Source organism: Nannospalax galili, unplaced genomic scaffold (assembly GCF_000622305.1).
Source record: "Nannospalax galili isolate Female #2095 unplaced genomic scaffold, S.galili_v1.0 scaffold24, whole genome shotgun sequence".
NCBI lineage: Eukaryota > Metazoa > Chordata > Mammalia > Rodentia > Spalacidae > Nannospalax > Nannospalax galili.
Window position 1 is genome coordinate 1299370 of NW_008352654.1, and position 18342 is coordinate 1317711.

General features: G+C 44.6%; 1 long non-coding RNA gene across 1 annotated transcript; it reads left to right on the top strand.

The window, feature by feature from the left end:
* The first annotated feature begins 6176 nt into the window (after positions 1–6176).
* Positions 6177–15261, top strand: LOC115067104. The gene is made up of 3 exons (XR_003846540.1): positions 6177–6239; positions 7004–7196; positions 14927–15261. It is a non-coding gene; the product is annotated as an uncharacterized LOC115067104 (long non-coding RNA).
* Positions 15262–18342: the final 3081 nt, after the last annotated feature.

Here is an 18342-nt window from a genome sequence, read left to right on the forward strand (position 1 = left end):
TATTTGGGCTATCTTTGAGATAGTATGTTTGCTTAGATCCATGGCAGCCAGGCAACCCATTTCATGGCTCCAGAGAAGACATGACTTTCAGAAACCGCCTTTTTCCTCATTTTTTCCCCAGTTAGACTTTATCTGTTCGTAAAAAGTGACCTTGATCTGCTTTACTTCATACAATCTCACACCACTAAGTATGCTTGATTCAGTGAAAGCATAGTGGTCTCCAGGAAATCATCTGCTCTGCTGGGGAAGCCTAGCAATGGAAAGGTTAAAAAAAAGTTGGACTAGTTTAGTGGCACATACCTGTAATCCTATCCCTGAGAAGGAGGCAGGAGGGTCATGAGTTCTAAGCCCACCTGAGCTACATACTGAGACGCTGTCAAATCAAGAAAGAAATAAGCCCAGCCCTCGGGAGGCACAAGGGTTATGAGTTCAGACCAACCTGAGCTATATACTGAGTCCCTCCCCTCCAAAAAAAAAAAAAAAAACTAGACTTGGTGGCTTACAATCTATAATTGTATCACTAGGAGGCAGAGACAGATCTATTGGTGCAAGTTTGAGAACTACATAGTGAGTTTAAGGCCAGCGTGAGCTAAATGAGACCCTGTCTCAAAGAAACATTGTAGTAAGTAATAATTAAATCTTGAAGTGGCAAATATGGACATGGCGTACAGTTTGCTGCTTGGAATCCATGTGCTTTTTTATTTTACTGGTTTCTTGTTTGTTTGGTTTGGGGTGGAGTTGGTTGGTTGGTTGGTTTTAACAGGAGCTCATTATATAGCCCTGGTGGACCTAGAACTTGCTATTTAGATATAGATTTGTGCCACCCACCTAGTCCAACTTCTCTTTTTATCTTTCCCATCTAGGGCTTCCCCATTATAGCAGATGATTTCCCAGGGACTATGCTTCACTCTTCTTCAGATCATGCAACCAAGGCTGGCTTTGAACTCAGAGAGCCACATGCCTCTGCCTCCTGAGTGCTAGCATTAAAGGCATATACCACCATGTCTGGCTTTTTTTTTTTTTTTTTTTTTTTGGAGAAAGGGTCTGATGCATCAGACTGGCCTTGAACTTGAGCTTCTGAGCTTACCTCTACCTCCAAGTGCTGAGATTACAGGCATGTGCCCCTATGCCCAGTAGAATTCGTATGTTTTAATTAGCTTTTATGTGACAAAGGGTTTATAACCTATCATAATTGAATTTAAGAAGCCCAGCATGGTGGCACATAACTGTAATCCCTCCTAGCACTTGGGAAGTGAAAGCTGGAGGATCAATTAAAGGTCAATTTTGGCTGTGTAGCGACTTCAAGGCCAGCCTTGGTTATGTGAGACCTTGTCTCAAAAAATTTTTAAAGTAATTGAGTTGAGTATTGACATTGGTTGGAATGTTAGGTTGGGCAAAAAGGAAGAAACTTTTTTTTTTATCAGGTGAGACCTAACACTTTATGAACAAATAATTCATTTGGTCCATTTTCATGCCAATAATTTCCTTAGACCCTTGTTTCTTAGGCTTGTGAGTTTCCTGGGAAAACCACCAGGGGACAGCAATGGGTCAGAAATGAAGCCAAGCTTTGCTACTTGGTGCTGGCAGCCATTCATATACTATTTAACTAAGATCCTCTGTGTATCCTATCACATCGAGCCCACTCTATCTTCCCAAGTAGACACTATGTTTCAGAATCATGTGAATTCCAAAAGTGGCTACCTGTTGAGGTTGCTGGCTTCCAACTGCCTGTGGTTGGATCCTGGCTCCCCCAATTAATTAGTTGCCAATGTGAGCTTTAAATCATGTCTCTCTGCTTGTTTGTTTCCTTATCCGTTGATCAGGAGCAATAATAGTACTGTGGGTATTAAGTGAAATGAGGCATGTAAAACACTTAGATGACCCATGGCATGTAATATATACTCTTGTCAATGCTAGCTATTATGCTGAGATACTTCTTTGTCTAGAAATAGCAGGGAAATCAGGGATTCAATCTGGTGTGCACTAACATACCTCCTCAGTCGATAAAGCTATGGGTTTTGTGCAGGAACTTTTTGAGGGGGCTGGAAAAACTCAGTTCTCATAAGTGCTGGCTCCCTATTCCCAAAAAATTATTCTTGATTTTTGGCTCCTTAAGCTGACAGTTACCAACCCTGCATTGAAAAGAAAGAAGAAGAAGAAGAAAAAAAAAAAAATGCAGCTCAGCTAGTATATGTCCTTTTTTTCAGAACATAAGGGTTGCCCAACAGCTTAGAACTGTTTACCTACCAGCCACCAGGAGGCTCAGTGAAGCCTGCAGCTTTGAGATAGGCAGGGTTCCTGTGAGGGGATTAGTTTGAAAGGTCATCTTACACAGAAAGTTCACAGTCATTAACACGGAGAAGCATTGAATCCTAGGTATACAAAGGGTCCTGCTCTTTCCACTACTAGTCTCTCACTTTTCTGAGCAACCCTTGAGTCTTAGACCCAACTCTTCCCTTACATAAACCCAAAGCAGATAAATATTAAGGCTTCTAGATACTAATAAAAAAGGGTAGAGTAATTTTCAAATCCTCTGTACTTGGTTTTAAATTTAAGGGGGGGAGGGGCTGGTCTCTGGGGGTAAAGTCCTTGCCTCTCAAGCTGGGACTAGAGAGATGGCTCAGCATTTAAGAGCACTTGCTACATGCCTTTGATCCCAGAACTTAGGAATCAGAGGTAGGTGGATCTCTGAATTTGAGGCAAGCCTGGTCTACATAGCAAGTTCCAGGCCAGCTAAGGCTACATGGTGAGAACTTGTCTCAAAAAAGAGACCACCTGGGGCTAGAGAGAGATGGCTCAGCAGTTAAGAGCACTGGCTGTTCTTAACAGAGGACCTGGGTTCAGTTCCTATCACCCACATGGCAGTTAACCATCTGTAACTCTAGTTCCAGGAGATCCTGATGCCCTCTTCTGTCCTCTTTGGGCATCTCAAGACCTAGGTGCACTTAAATGCAGGCAGTATACTCATACACATAAAGTATTTTTTAAAAAGAGCTCTTGCAGAGGTCCTGGGTTCAGTGCCTGGCACCCAGATAGCAGCTGACAATTGTTAACTCCAGTTCTGTCAGGAACCGACTTCCTCTTCTGCCCACCATGAGCACTGAACAGATGGGCACTGAACTTAGATATATGCAGGCAAAACACTCATATGCACAAAATAAAGTATTTTTTAAAAGCTGAATGTGAGAGCATGCATCTATAATCTAGCACTACTATGGTGAAATGGGTGGCAGAAACAGGAGAGTCCCCAGAAACGCAGAGGCCATCTAGCCTGGTGTATACAGTTACAGACAAGATCCTATCTCAAGATGGAAGGCGAACACTGGTACCCAAGTTTGTCTTTAACCCCACACACAAGGACGATGGCATGCTCCTGCAAAACAACACAATAATAAACCAAGCATGGTGGCATAGGCCTATAATCCTAGCACTTAGGAGATAGAGGCAGAAGGATCAGAAGTTTAAGGTCATCCTTGGCTACATAACTTCAAGGCTAGCCTGGGCTAGAAAGGAAGGAAGGGAAAGGAAAAGAGTGGTACTGATTAAGTTTCACAAAGATTGATAAAGTAGACTTGACTCTGAGAACATCCCCAGGCATAGCTAAAGTGACTTACAATGGGCGAGGTCAACTACGAAGATTAACCCTTTGCTTTAGATAACCCAGGAAGTGAACAGTGCTTCAATAATGAGTCAGTATGGGGACAAAGTCATGGTACGTAGGAAAATCATGGAGCTGTTGTCATTAGTGTGGGGGCTGGGGAGATAGCTCAGCCATTAAGACCATTGGTTGTTCTTGCAGAGGACCCAGGTTCAATTCCGTACCCACATGGCAGCTAACAATCATCTATAACTCTAGTTCCAGGGGATCCATCAACCTCTTCTGACCGAGGGCGTTGCACAACATGGGTGCACTCACTCTCATACACATAAATAATATTATTTTTAAAAAGTCATTAGTATGAGAGTCACTTTAAATAAGTGCTTTTCTCAGGGGCCTTCTGGGATGGAGACAGAACTAGGAATAGAGAGTAGTGTGTGCCTTGCTAAATGGCCTGGGATGCTCAGTTGCATTGTTTGCCTGTGTGTGTTGGGAAGGCGGTGGAGAGACAGGGCTGTTGTGACAGGTAGAAAGTGTCTGTTCATACCCACAGATGTACACTAAAAATCTGTAGAGGGGTGGATGGTTGTGTCTGTCTCTCCAGAGGATCCCTGAGCCTAACCCTCAGCTTGCAAACTGAATCCAATTCACTCACAGCTGTCAGTTGACTAGCAACTAGATGGTCTGAGTGTTGGTTACCATGGAAACAGCTAAAATGCCCATTACCATGGGAACTACCATGTTCTCCAGTCCAGGGGTTTGGTTGCTAAAAAAGCATTAGTCCGGGGCACCTGGGTTGCATAGGTATCTGAGGGTCCCAAAAGAGGATAAGCAATAGTATGTGTGAGAGGGCCTGGCAGGTCCTCCAGTGTCCTCTATTTTCCAAAGGCATTCCCCACCTGTCTGCTCGTTGCCTCTTGTCCCAGAGCACAGGTGCTTGTTGTTCCAAATGGGCAGTAAGGTCGATTCTTGAGCAGACTTGGCATGCCAGCAGTATCAGTGCCTCTGAGAGGGAAAGTCTTGGCTGTCTCTGGCAGGCCCCTCTCCATAAATCATGTGTCCCAGATAAGCAGCCAGCAGGTGAAAGCATCCGCTTAGCTCTGACTGCCAATGGTTCAGACTACTAGGGAACTTGGCAGGCAAGACAGATAGCTGCTGGGTGTACCAGATCAGAAAGCAGAAGGGCAGGCCAGGGGCAGCAGTCTGTTCTGGGCATTAGAGAAATGTATCCCTCTGCTCTCTATACCCCATGTACCCTTGTGCCTCTGCCAGATGGATCAAAGTATAAAAAGAGAGTTGATAGGGATTTTCTTTGTATGTGTGCAATGGTAATAAGATTCTTGTGTTTCACAACCAAGGGAAATGAGTCAAGTCACTGTTTAGTGGCAAGATGGAACAATGAGAAATCATTCTAGTGGCTCCACCATTAACCACTGTTAACTGTGTAATATAGTGATCGAAGGAGGACTAAGTCATCTCCAACATCTGTCGACACTAGCTACATATAGTTCACTGAGACCCTAGAGGGTGTTTGAGCATGATGGACAAACTGACATAGATTCCTTACCTGTGAGAATAAGGAAAGTCTTAGAAATCCAGAAGGGCTTAGAACCAAGACTAAGGCCAAGAAGACATTTGATTGAAAGACCATCTTCCATATGTTTAGTTCAGGGGACTTTGACCAAATTCTTCAGAACTCTAAGATATGTGGTATTGATTATTTTGCCTAATCTGGCTGTGTGGGATAGCTTTAGTGTCAACTTGACACACCTGGGTTGAGGGAGCCACAATTGGGGAATTGCCTCTATTGGACTGGCCTGTGGCCATGTCTGAGGGGCATCTTCTTGATGAGTGATGTGGGAGGGCCCAGCCCACTGTGGGTGGTGCTACCCCTGGGCAGGTGGGCCTGTGTTGCATAAGAAAGCAGGCTGAGGAGAGGCCAGGGGAGCAAGTCAGTAAGCAGTGTTCCTTCATGGCCTGTGCTCCAGCTCCTGCTTCAAGGTTCCTGCCCTGAGTTTCTACCTTGGGCTCCCTGATGAACTGTGACCTGGGAGATGTAAGATGAATAAACCCTTTCCTCCCCAAGTTGGTATTGGTCAGAGTATTTTGTCACAGCAATGAAGAACAAACTAGGACACTGGCCTTCTGCCTAGAGTTTGTTGGTCACAGTCTCTCCCAAGGAGCTCTAAAGCCTAGAAACCTGGTACCAGAGAGACAGATGGCCGCCAGAATCTATAGGGAAGGGTTTCACTTTGGGAAGCAGTAGTAGTTTGTAGATTTGATTTTTTTATTTTAGTTGAGTTTTCATATCCCCTCCAACCTTTCCCAGCTGATTGACTTTGGATAACTCTTAAAGTCTCAATTTCCTCAGCTGTAAAACAGAATGATAAGAACACCTATCTCCCTTCAGGGTAGTTCTAATGACATTAGTAGTATTATCATCGTAGATAAGAAAGGAAGGTTGCAGCCATGGAAACCTAAGCAGCCTAGAATCATGGGCATTTGTCATGCATTTATCTTGGAGATTTAATTCCAGGTACCTTTCAAGATGGATGGCCTTCCAGATGCCTGGTTCTGCTTTGCCTTCATTAAGCCAGACTCTAATCCTCTGTTGATGACACTTAACCACATTCTTTTTCAGGTACAATGTTTTTGTGTCAGCTTACCTTCCTACTGGACTATAATCAGCCTGAGCACAGGGTCGGCCCTTTCATCTTTGAGTAAATGCTAGAACTCAGCAGTCAGCAATTTTATTTTTTGAGACTATGTCTTATATAGCTGAGGCTGTCCTTGAACTCTGTAACTGAAGATGACCCAGAATTTATGATCTTCATCTCCACCTCCAAGTGCTGGGATTATGGGATTGTACCACCGTGCCTAACACTCAGCAATTATTTGTATGAATTTCTTTAATAGGGAGAGCTATCATTTTCTTTGGCTTTTATTTTTGGTTTTGGTTTTTGAGGCAGGGTCTCTCTATAGCCCCAGCTGGCCTGGAACTTACTGTATAGACCAGGATGGCCTTGATCTCACAGAAACCCACCTGCCTCTGCCTTCTGAGTGCTGGGCTTAATGGTGTGCACCCCCTTTGCCCCCCAGCTTCTTTGGGTTTTGAATGGTCATTTAATCCTATAGCAGCCTTGTCTCCAAAAGTGAGGGAGGAATAGCACTTGGCTTGGTTTCATTCTCATGAACAAGGGTACAGTAGTGCCCTATCCTAGGTAGACAGCTCCAGAGCAGATTGAGGGCTCATATCCTCTGGAAACCAGCTGTTGTCAGTATCTAGAACTCACTGACAACACAGCTTCATTGCTAGCCTAAAGGCTTCCTGCCCTGAGCCCCTCTCCCTTCTTGGCTGCTGTCTTCAGTTCACAAAGCCTCTTCTCCCTGTTACTTCTTGTCTAGGTCACTGGGATGGCCATGCTTGACTCCACAGCTGCAAGTTTTATCAGATTGTCTCTGAGAGGCCACATCTGGTTTATGCAGCGCCCTCCACTCTGTCATACTGAAGGTCTGCAGCCTCTAGCAAACCCCTGCATCTTCCCACCAGGGCTTGCCAACGCATGGCTCAGCAGGAACAAAACCAAAGAGCTCTGAAGTGAGAACCGTTCCCTGTCAAGGTGGCTAATAGGGAAAGTCTGGGGTTAGGGAATACAGTAGTGGAAGGTAAGAGAAAAGGGCTGACTCATTTGCTGTGTGACCTTGGGTGAATCACTTAACCTTTTATCTAAATGCCTCATGGAAGTATTGTATGACCAAAAGCAAAAGGTGTGTGTGTGTGTGTGTGTGTGTGTGTGTGTGTGTGTGTGTGATTTAGGAACACCAAGGGAGTGCTGAGGACTCACAGTCCCTTAGATTTCCCTGCTTAGGTCCTAGTGACTAGATGAGATAGTTGGGCACACACACAGAAATCCGAAAACACCATAAGAAAAACAAGGACCTAGATTTGATCACCTTAAGGATGAAGGTTTAGGGTGGGGGGTGGAGAGATGGCTCAGTGGTTAAGAGTACATGCTGTTCTTTCAGAGAACCTGAGTGCATTTCAGGATAGGGGCTCACAACTGCCTGTAACTCCAGCTTCTGGAGGATCTGACACCTATCACCTCTGAGAACAACAACACTCATGTGCATACACACAGATTCACAGATAGGTAATTAAGTAAATTTTTTTTTAAATGATTATTTTTTAGCAGTGAACTCAGGGCCTTGGATATGCTAGGCAAGCATTCTATCACTATCATTCTCGGCCTTTTATTTTTACTTGGAGAGATAGTCTTGTTACATTGCCCTGGCTGGCCTAGAACTTGCTGTGTAGCCAGGCTGGCCTTGGGTTTATAATCCTGCTTTAGCCTCCCCAGTGCTGGATTACAGTCTTGGGCCACCAAGCTGGCTAGATACTTTGCTATAAATAGACCTGTTGGGCAGCAGTTGTATCCTTTAGTCATCCTGATCACCGTACAGTCTAGCTGAATTTGTGAACAGTGTGAAGTTTTTCAAACCAATACACCTTTTATGTGCCAAGAACTGTGCTAGGTATTGGAGATAAAAAAGATAAAGTTGGAGCTGGAGAGATGGCTCAGCAGTTAAGAGCACTGACTACTCTTTTAGAGGCCTGGGTTTGATTCCCAGCATCCACATGGCAACTAACAACCATCTGTAACTCCAGTTCCAGGGGATCTGACACCCTCTTCTGACCTCCTCAGACACTGCACAACACAAGTGCACTTACACACATGCAGGCAGTCCGCCCATACACATAAAATAAAAATAATAAATCTTTTTTTCTTTTTTTGCAGCATTAGTGAACCAATGAGTTTATTAGGGGACCAATGAGTTTATTAGGGTTACTTAACAGGAACACTGGGCACTTGGGCAGCTGCGGCCCTGAAAAGCCCACCCAGCATGATTGGTGACTCACAACTTGCAGGCGGCTCCATCTCCTCCTTCAGCAATTATTTACTGCACACATAACCTTGGGTAGGTGCCTCATGACTCTTGTAGCTTTCTGAAGAATTCTTGCATCTGCCTTGTGAATTTCATGAGCTTCCTCTCTTCCCTCTAGGGAATGCTTCTTTTCTGAGGAAATAGCTGCATAGCATGAGGGAGGACTGGAAAGTGGAGGGTTAGGAGGTGACATGCTTCTTGCAGAAGTCCTGAGGGGGAATGCTGATATAGATGCTCACAGACCCCATTTTAAATTAAAGATGGCCAAACATTACCTGGGTTATAGCAAAATCATCCAAGTATCTTTTTTTTTTTTTTTTTGAGAATTTCATACATGCGTATAAGGTGTTTTGATCAAATCCATGCCCACTCCCTCCCCTCCAACTCCTCCCATATCTCCCCATTACTTTTTTCTGATAATTTCATGTACTCTTCTTTTTTTTTTTTTATGGGCCTTTTAAGGATTAGATAAAAGCTCCTAAATATTTTGGACATTTTTGGCCTTTGGAACAGAGTAGGTTGCTAGCAGGCCCAAGGACATTGTGAGTTTTAGCCAAGAAACTGGCTACTTTTCTTGGGGTCTTTTTACCTTAACTGCCTAGCCAATTCCTACCTCCTTTTTTTAAAAATATTTTATTTTTATTTTATGTATATGAGTGTATTGCCTGCATGTATTGCACCCATGTTGTGCAATGCCACGGAGGTCAGAAGAGGGCTTTGGATTCCCCTGGAACTGGAGTTAAGACGGTTCGTGGCCGCCATACAGGTGCTGGGAATTGAACCTGGGTCCTCTGCAAGACAGGTCAGTGCTCTTAACCCCTGAGCCATCTCTCCAGCCCCAAAATATTTTACTTTTATTTTATGTGTATAAGTGTTATGCCTGCATGTAAGCAAGTGCACCCGTGTCGTGCAATACTTGCAGAGGACAGAAGAGGCTGTCAAAGCCCCTGGAACTGGACTTAGGGACAATTGTTAGGTGCCGAGTGAGTACTGGGATTTGAACCCAGGTCTTTTGCAAGAACAGTCAGTGTTCTTAACCGCTGAGCCATCTCTCCACCCTCCTAAATAATAAATCTTAAAATTTTTTTTTTAATATCAAGTTAGGGGCCTTGCCTTCAAAAAGCTTAGTGTCTAGTGAGGAAAGGCCAGTAGCAAACTATTACTAGGATACAGTGGGACAATTCCATGACAGTCAAGTGTGCCGAATGCCATGGTAACAAGAATGAAGAACACTGTAGGTGATTTGTTCTGGGAGAAAAGGAGCCAGGTTGGAGTTCTGCTTGGAGCAGAGCTAGGACAAGACATGTAAAATACTGTGTTTAATCATTATTCATCTATCCCCTGTCCAGTCCTTCAACAAATATGCCCCCGCCCTCTGTCTAATGATTTTTGGATTTGTGTGTATGTCTGCAAGTGTGTGCATGCATGTGTCTGGGAGCCTGTGTGCCCATGTGCAGGTGGGTGTGTATGTGTGTGCATGCATGCGTGTGCGGAGGCCAGAAGTCAATGTCAGGAGTCTTCCTTTATTGCTCTTCATCTTATTTTTTGAAACGGTCTCTCACTAAACCTGGAGAACTCATTGATTTGGCTATGATGGCTGGCCACTGAGCTTCAGTGAACCACCTATCTCCACCCTCCCCATTTCTAGGGTTACAAAGGCTTTTACATTGGTGTTAAGAATCTGAACTCAGGTCCGCATGCTTGCATGGCAGGCACTTTCCTGATTGAACCATCTCCCCAGTGCCAGTTGTTTTTTGAGACAGACAGCATCTCACTAAGTAGTTCAGCCAAGTCTCAAACTCATAGCAGTCCTTCTCCCTCAGTCTCTTGAGTCCTAGATTTCAGGTATGTGCCACCATGTTGGGCTAGAATATTTATAAAAGTAGGTATACCTTTGACTGAAATTCTAATCATGGCTAATTTGTTTTTACTTAAAAGTCCCTCCTACTTAATTTACTGTGGCGCCAGTAAGCATATTTGGTTACAACCTGGCTAGGGAACTTGGCGTATACCCAACTATACTTATCTATTCAAAGAATAGAATTCTGGTTGTCACCTTTCCAACCTGCCTTCACTTCTTTTTCTAGCTATGCTCTAACCAGTGGTCTCCTTTCAGCTCCCCATGTTGGCCGGTGTCCTTTTTCCCAGCCGTGAGACTCTTGCATGTGTGTTTCTCTGCCAGGGGTCCTTGCCCTCCCACCCTTTCATTTTACTAGCTCCCACTTCCCTCCACATTTTTGCTGAAATGTTTCTGCCTCAGGAAAGCCTTTCCTGACCTTTTCTCCTGAATAGGTCAAGCATTTGGCTATTTATTCTCATAATACCATACTCTCTCCCTTCAGGGTACAATTCAAAATCATATACCTATATAGTTATTGATTATTCCAGAAACTTATTATTGAAAACTTTTATTCTTTTTGGGTTTTTGTTGTTGCTATTTGTTTTATATATCTGTTTAATGATTTATTATTCTCAATTATGTAATCTGTATATGTGTGTGTGTATGTGTTGTGTGTGTGTGTGTGTGTGTCTGTGTGTGTGTGTATATACACATGAGTGCAGGTGCCAGTGGAGGCTATAGGTATCAGATATCCCTGGAGCTGGAGTGCTGAGAACTAAACTTGGGTCCTCTGCAAAAGCAGCACACACTCTTAACCCCTGAGCCATCTCTCTATCCTCTGTGTGTTGTTTCTGAGACAAGGTCTCACGTAGCCTAGGCTGGCCTCAAACTTACTATATAGCTGAGGATGGCTTTAAACTCCTAATCCTCCTGCTTTCACTTTCCAAGTGCTGGGATGACAGGTGTGTGCGATCATGCCTGGCAAAACGTGGGAAACATTTCTGCTTTGATCATCACATTGGCCCCAGCGTCTCAAACAACTTTGAATCTGAAGAGCAAGTGACCAATAAAAAATTTAGAAATAAGGTAGAAGGTGAAGGCTAACACTGAGGTTGTCCTCAGACATTTACATAGGCTCACACACACAAATGTGCACACACATGCATATGTGCACATGTCATACACCAAGAGAAGATAAATTTTTTTTAAATGACTCATTGATGCCCCCTTTTTCTGCCACTGTTTACCTTGGGCTTAAATGGTTGTGTCTCCCTAACCAAAAATAATACAAGGGCAGAACAAAGCAGGGAGCCTTGTCTAAGAAAGGAACAGAAAGAAAGAAAGTCAAAGGAAGGATGTCTCAGACTGGGAGGCTTGAAAGAATAGAAGGCTAACATAGGAAGAGGCTGCCAGGCAAGGTCAGCCCTAGCAGTCAGGCAGAGGAGGGAGAATGCTGAGCTCTGCTATCTTACACCTCTCTGGGTTTAAATCAGTAAACAAGCATTAAGTGTAACTGATGCTCAAGATACTTGTGTCCCTTGGGTGTAAATTAATGTGTCAGGAATACTTGGTAGAAAGACGAGATAGAATTAACCCACTCTCCTGTTGCTTCAGTGTTCTAACTGGACTTTTGAGGAACAGGGGGTTAGGGAAGAGGAGGTTCATTTTATATTAAAAACCAATAGTGATATAGAGTAGGATGTAGATTTCATATAATAATAAAGACTCAGATGAACAGGGCATGGTGGCACATACCTATAATCCTAGTACTTGGAGGTATAGGCAGAAAGATCAAGAGCTGAAGTCTAGCCTTGGCTACATAGCTAGTTCAAAGCCATCCTGGGTTACATGAGATGCTGTCTCAAAAACCAAAAACCCCAGATGAGCTTTTTAAAGATATGAAGGCCTGACTTAAGCAGGTAGTTCAAGAAAAGGGTCTGAGAAATTTTAACACCCCAAACTATATTTCCAAAGGATTCTGTAAACTGAAGTTTTAGAAATCAACACCAGAAATGCATAGAGGACAGGCATTTCAGAAGCAAAACTTGTTTACTCTGTGCCACTTGAGACTCTGGCTAAGACCCAGCACAATGCCCAGTGTGCATGGTAGTTGCGCATTCAGTGTTGGTGTCCATCACAAACAATGCCTGTAGTCTAGTCTGTAAATTGTTAATTAGATCTCATCAAGATTCCTCTGCCTAGACACTCCAGAGACACTCGAGGCCACTTCTGTCTCTCTGGAAATGATCTAGATAAAGAGGCCCCATGAGTTGTTGTACCCAAACTATTCCAGGATAAATCCTGGGGGAGATAACCGGGAGGTAACAAGGGTGAGATGAAAGCAGAAAGAACAGAGAGAATGAAATTTCCTGAGTTGTCTATAAGGAAATTATTCTCTTCATGTTTCTATTGTTATCTGTGTTTACCTTGACCCCAGGAGCAACCATGAGCCCTTGAAGCTGCAACTCTTGTCTGTTTTAACACTAGGCCTCATAAAACCATGACAATGCTGGCTCTCTGTCTGGCCCAGGGAATTCCTGGGATCTAAACAGATAAAATACCTGTAGATAAAATCTTGAGATATCCAAAATTGCAAAGTCACCAAGGGCAGGCAGAGGAAACAGGGAGTTAGAAGAAGAGGTGTCTGAGGAGGACTGGAAGTGCAGGGTCGGGGTGGGGGTTCTTTCTGTCCTCTCCTAATCCACCTTACCAACTAGAAAGCCTAGGAGGCTGCTGAGGATAGAGCTGTGATCACAGAGGCTGGTTCCCAGCAGGAGCTGAAAGGAAGGAGACAATGTTCTCAGACTTAATCTTAACCGTTGCTGTTCTTAACTCCCTCAGCATCATCTCTAATGGTCCCAGGCTGGTAGCATTCAGGGCCTCCACCCCCGAGCCCTCTGTTCTGTGTGCTGCCTACCTGAGCGCAGTCTTGCCAGCACTCAGCAGCTATATCTCATATGCCTCTCCTTTTCCAATGTGCACTATTCATTCCCCATTCCCAGTGTCCTGGGACAAAGGAGTGAGACTGAACTTACAGCCTGGGTACTCTTGCTAGCTTGTATCTAGTCAGCCCCTAGAAGTAGCTCTTAAGATGAAAGGACAAGACCCATAAGCAAAATGTAGCAAGTTAAGAGTCCTGGATGGTGAAAATGACAATGGGCACAAGCAAACAAGAGCAGCTGGGAATGGTGGCATATACTTGTAATGCCAGCATGTGGGAGGTGAAGAAGGCAAGAGGATCAGGAGTTCAAAGTCATCCTTGGCTATGTACCAAGTTCTGGGTCAACATGGGCTACATGAGACCCTGTCTCAAAAAACAAACAAAATGGCTTAGAGAGATGGCTCAGCCATTAAGATTACTTGCTGTTCTTCCAGAAGACCCAAGTTCTGTTCCCAGAACATATCAGATGGCTCATGGCTACCAGTAACTATAACTCTTGGGATCTGATACCTTTTCTGGCTTCCTTGGGTACCTGCACATGTATAGCATATACTCAGGCTTACACATACAGATAAATAAAAATAAAGGTAAACCTTTAATAAAAGGAGGGAGGAAAGGAAGAAAGGAAGGAAGGCAATACACCACTCCATATTCTGTTTGAGGTATAGTGGCTCATGCCTGTAATCCCAGTTCTGAGGATGCTGAGGCAAGAGGAGTGCCATGAGTCAGGCCAGCCTGGACTACAAAATGAGTTCTAGTCTAGCCTGAGCTATAGAGTGACACCCCATCTCAAAAATAAAGAAGAAATAAAGAGAAAAATAAATAAGAAACAAGCTGTTGGATATTGATGTTTGGAAGCAGAGTGGTGTGGGGAGAGGATTGTAAATAAACCATATAGGACAGAGTGAGAACAAGAATTGCTTGCAATGAAAAAAAAGAAGTTAGAGAGCCAAGGGCGCAAAGACTTGTCAGGAACTCAGGGATGAGACAAGAACTCCTGGGAAATACTTTCCTCCACTCCCTCTTGATCACGTTTTCTCCGTTTCTCATAAACCTCTGCAGTAAATCACCTGCAAGTCCTCTGGTTGCACCCACTTAAAACTGCAATCTGGCAGCCCAAGATTGGCATTCAGGAACGGTCTTTGTCACGAAAAGCAGAAATCTTGTTTATTTTGGTAAATTAATTGTTGGCAGGGAGGGGTTTTCATTTTCCAAACAGAATAATAAAGAAATTGCTGGGCTGGAAGTCACCTAAAGGTTACTCTGGGCCTAATCACTGGGCTAAGTAGCAAACGTGCTCTGTGCTTGACATTTCTGAATGTAAAACCTCAGAACAGGCCAGGACTGAGCCAAATATGTGCACCTAAATAGAACACCCCTCAGCAATTCAGAGAGCCTGAGCCATCCAAGCTACAGTGACCATGGCCACAGTGACCATGCCTGTAGCTCCCCTGCAATCCCTGCTCATGAGGGATGAGTGCTGCAGAGTAGGGTTAGAAGGGAACACCTTATGGCCATGCTCCCATGAAAAGGCTCTGAGCAGTCTCCCTATGGTAAAGTCACAGAAGCCTCTGCATCTGATGCTGTCCTGGCTTCTTCCTAGATACCACGCCTGACCTGGTCATCTTGATTCACAATGAGGCTGCCAGCTGGTCGACAGCCTGTGCCAAGCTCACCAAGGGAAACCAGTGGTTATGGTCCCCCTGGGAAGGATGATCTTTGAAGTACTTAACAGAACCCATGGACAGGGACCAGAAAGATGGCTCAGCAGGTAAAGGTACTTGCTGCCAAGTCTGACTGCTTGAGTTCCATGTAATAGAAAGAGAAAATGGACTCGCAGTAATTATCCTCTGACATCAATGTGTGCTCTGTGGCATGTACATACCACATGGTCTTTTTGGTTTGGGTTTCCCTGTAGCCCCAGCTGGCCTGGAACTCGCTATGTAGACCAGGCTAGCCTTGAGCTCACAGAGATCCGCCTGCCTCTGCCTCCCAAGTGCTAGGATTAAAGGCGTGCGCCACCATGACCAGCTATAAATGTTAATTTTTTTAAAGAACTCACACCTACTCACACATGCACATAAAATGAGCGGCCAATCCTGTTACAGTATGCAAGGTATTAGAGTGAAGGGAGGACAGACTACTGCAAGGTTATTTGGGGAAGGGAAGGTTTCCTGGAGGAGGGGAAATAGTTAACACATTATTCAAAGGGCATTTACTTGATTTAGTACAGAGAAAGGGAGGGTATTGCAAGTGTTGGGCCGGGGGTAGTTTGCAGGCAGGAGGAAGAAGAAAGCTGTTGTCTACAGAGAAACCATGTCAGACCCAAGCTTGCGGTAGTCCTGTCAGTGAGCAGTGCGGTGGTGTAGGCAGGTCCCTGATGAGTAAGTCAGGCATAGTGTGAGATGCACACCTGAACACATATCAATTTCCAAGCAAGAGGCTGATGATCCCAGACAGCATGTGGAATGGGCTGGAGTCCAGGGCCCAGACAGGAACTTTCACCTCTTTGGGAGCTCAATACCAGACAAAGGATAGACTACAGAAAAAAAGAAAAAAACACAGGTAGGAGGGAAACACCCTCCCTCCCAACTCCCTCCTCAGAAGGAAATACGGAGGGCCATAGGAAAAGGAGAAGGGATGGCCCGGGTTTCACTGGAGTTTACAAGAGCAGAAGGAAGAGAGCCTAGAAGAGGCAGACACCTGCCAACTAGAGCCCTCTATCCATTGAATAATTCCTGTGCAGTTGTTTTGTGACAGGATCTTGTTATATAGCCCAGGCTGGCCTGGAACTCCTGATCCTCCCACTGGAGACTGCTTGTACTGGGATTTACAGGCATTTATCATCACTCCCAATTTGGGAAGAAGTTTTAATATCTGAAATGAAATACTTTGCTGGGTGTGATAGTGCATACCTATAACCCCAGCATGTGAGAGGCAGGAGGATTGGGAGTTCAAGACCATGTTGGCTATATAAAATCCTGTCTCAAAACCAAAAAACAGCCAGGTGTGGTGGCCCATGCCTATAACCCCAACACTTGAGAGGTAGAGGCAGGAGGATCAGGAGTTCAAAGTCATCCTCAGCTATATATTGAATTCCAGGCCAGCCTTTACTCCAGGAGACCCTGTCTCAAAAAACAAACAAAACAATTCAATAAATAAATAAATACCTTATATGCTTAAAATAATATGCCAATGTATATTAAATTTTCTTTAAAAATACCTTCATGGGGCTAGAGAGATGGCTCAGCGGTTAAGAGCACTGGCTGCTCTTTCAGAGGACTGGAGTTCAATTCCAAGAACCCACCTGGTAACTAACAACCATCTGTAATTCCAGTTCCAGGAGAATCCGACACCCTCTTCTGACTTCCATGGGCATTGCACAACATGAGTGCACTTACATACAAGCAGGTAAAACACTCACACACGGTGGCTGGAGAGATGGCTCAGTGGATAAGAACACTGACTGTTCTTGCAGAAGACCCAGGTTCAAATCCCAGTACCCCCATGGCCGCTAACAACTGTCCATAACTCCAGATCCAGGGGATATGACAGTCTCTTCTGTCCTCCAAAGGCACTGCATGACACAGGTGCACTTACCTACATGCAGGCAATTACATGCATACACATAAAATAAAAATAATAAAATTTAAAAAAACAGTGATATTGTATAAATAACAATAAACAAATACCTTCATATCGGCAATCAATTTGGTTAGAACACCCCAGCACAATAGGCAGAGTGAAATGAGGGAAGAAATGGAGACAATGGATAAAGGAACTTCTCCAAGGTACCAATTCATGCCATCCCTTTTCCAGAGCATTCCAAAAGGAAGGGGTTTGGTGGGCCAGGCTTCCCTTCCCACAGCCTTCCTGACTTATCAGTGACTTTATTACTCAGGCACCCCAAAGTGGCATTCAGCTTCCTAACCAACTAGGCCATTAGATCCCCTCCTTGGGACCTCAAACAAAGGCCTTGCCCGAAGGTCTTCCCACCATACAGTAGGCAAGAGAGGGGGTAGATCCTAGCTCTGCTTCCCTCTCCTGGTACTTCCCTCTCCTGGTACTTCCCTCTCCTGGTACTTCCCTCTGAACAGTCTTTGCCTTTAGTCTCCTGTGGCTCCACATCAGCACAGGTGTCTCCCAAGGTCTGGCTGGAGGTTCAGGTCATCCCTAGTCTGTCCCTTTGTACCCCCCCCCCCGCTACCCTGCAAAGGAGTCCCCTCAGTCCTTTCTCCTGCCTTGGCAGGTCATTCTCTTATTGGAAAAAGGCAACTGACTGATGGGAGCTTGCTGTGTTCTATTGTTCAGAGAAAGGATTTTCATATCAGTCCTGATGAGAGGCAGTTGATGGGCTGTTCTTGACACCTGCTGTGAGAGGCAATTTCATCTGCCTAGTCTGGATACAGTTGGGGAACTGCATTTCCCTAGAGACCAGAGGGTGACAGTTTCACAGACTGCTGTTCCTCACCTGGGGCTGAAAAGGTCCTGTGCTTTTTGTTGTTTTTGTTCAGGGATTTTTTTTTTTTTTTAAGATTTGTGCTTGCAGAGGCCAGAGGCACTGGATCCCCTGGAGCTGGAGTTACAAGCAGTTGTAAGTTCTAGATGTGGGTGCTGGGAATGGAGCTGGGGTCCTCTGCAAGAGCAGTAAGTATTCTTAACTGCTGAGCCATTTCTCCAGCTCCAAGTCTGGGACTTCTGACTAAGACAGGCAAGTGGGGAAAGTGGCTGGCAGGGGCACTGCCCTTGCTCAGTTTTAGGACTTGACTCCATCCCCCGCCCCCAGGCAAAATTCTTAGACTGGAGGGTACAGGGTGGGAGGCATTGAAGCTTCTAAAAGGAATTGCATTAATGAGAAAAGCCTGAGACAACGTTATTGCACCTCTACATCCAAAACCAATGGAAGTATTCTGCAGGCAACATGGTTCTAAGAATTCTTCCCATGTGAGGGGCCTTCTCAGAGAAGGAAGAGATAATCAGAAATCTTCATTCCTATCTCTAGTAAAATGCTAATTCTAG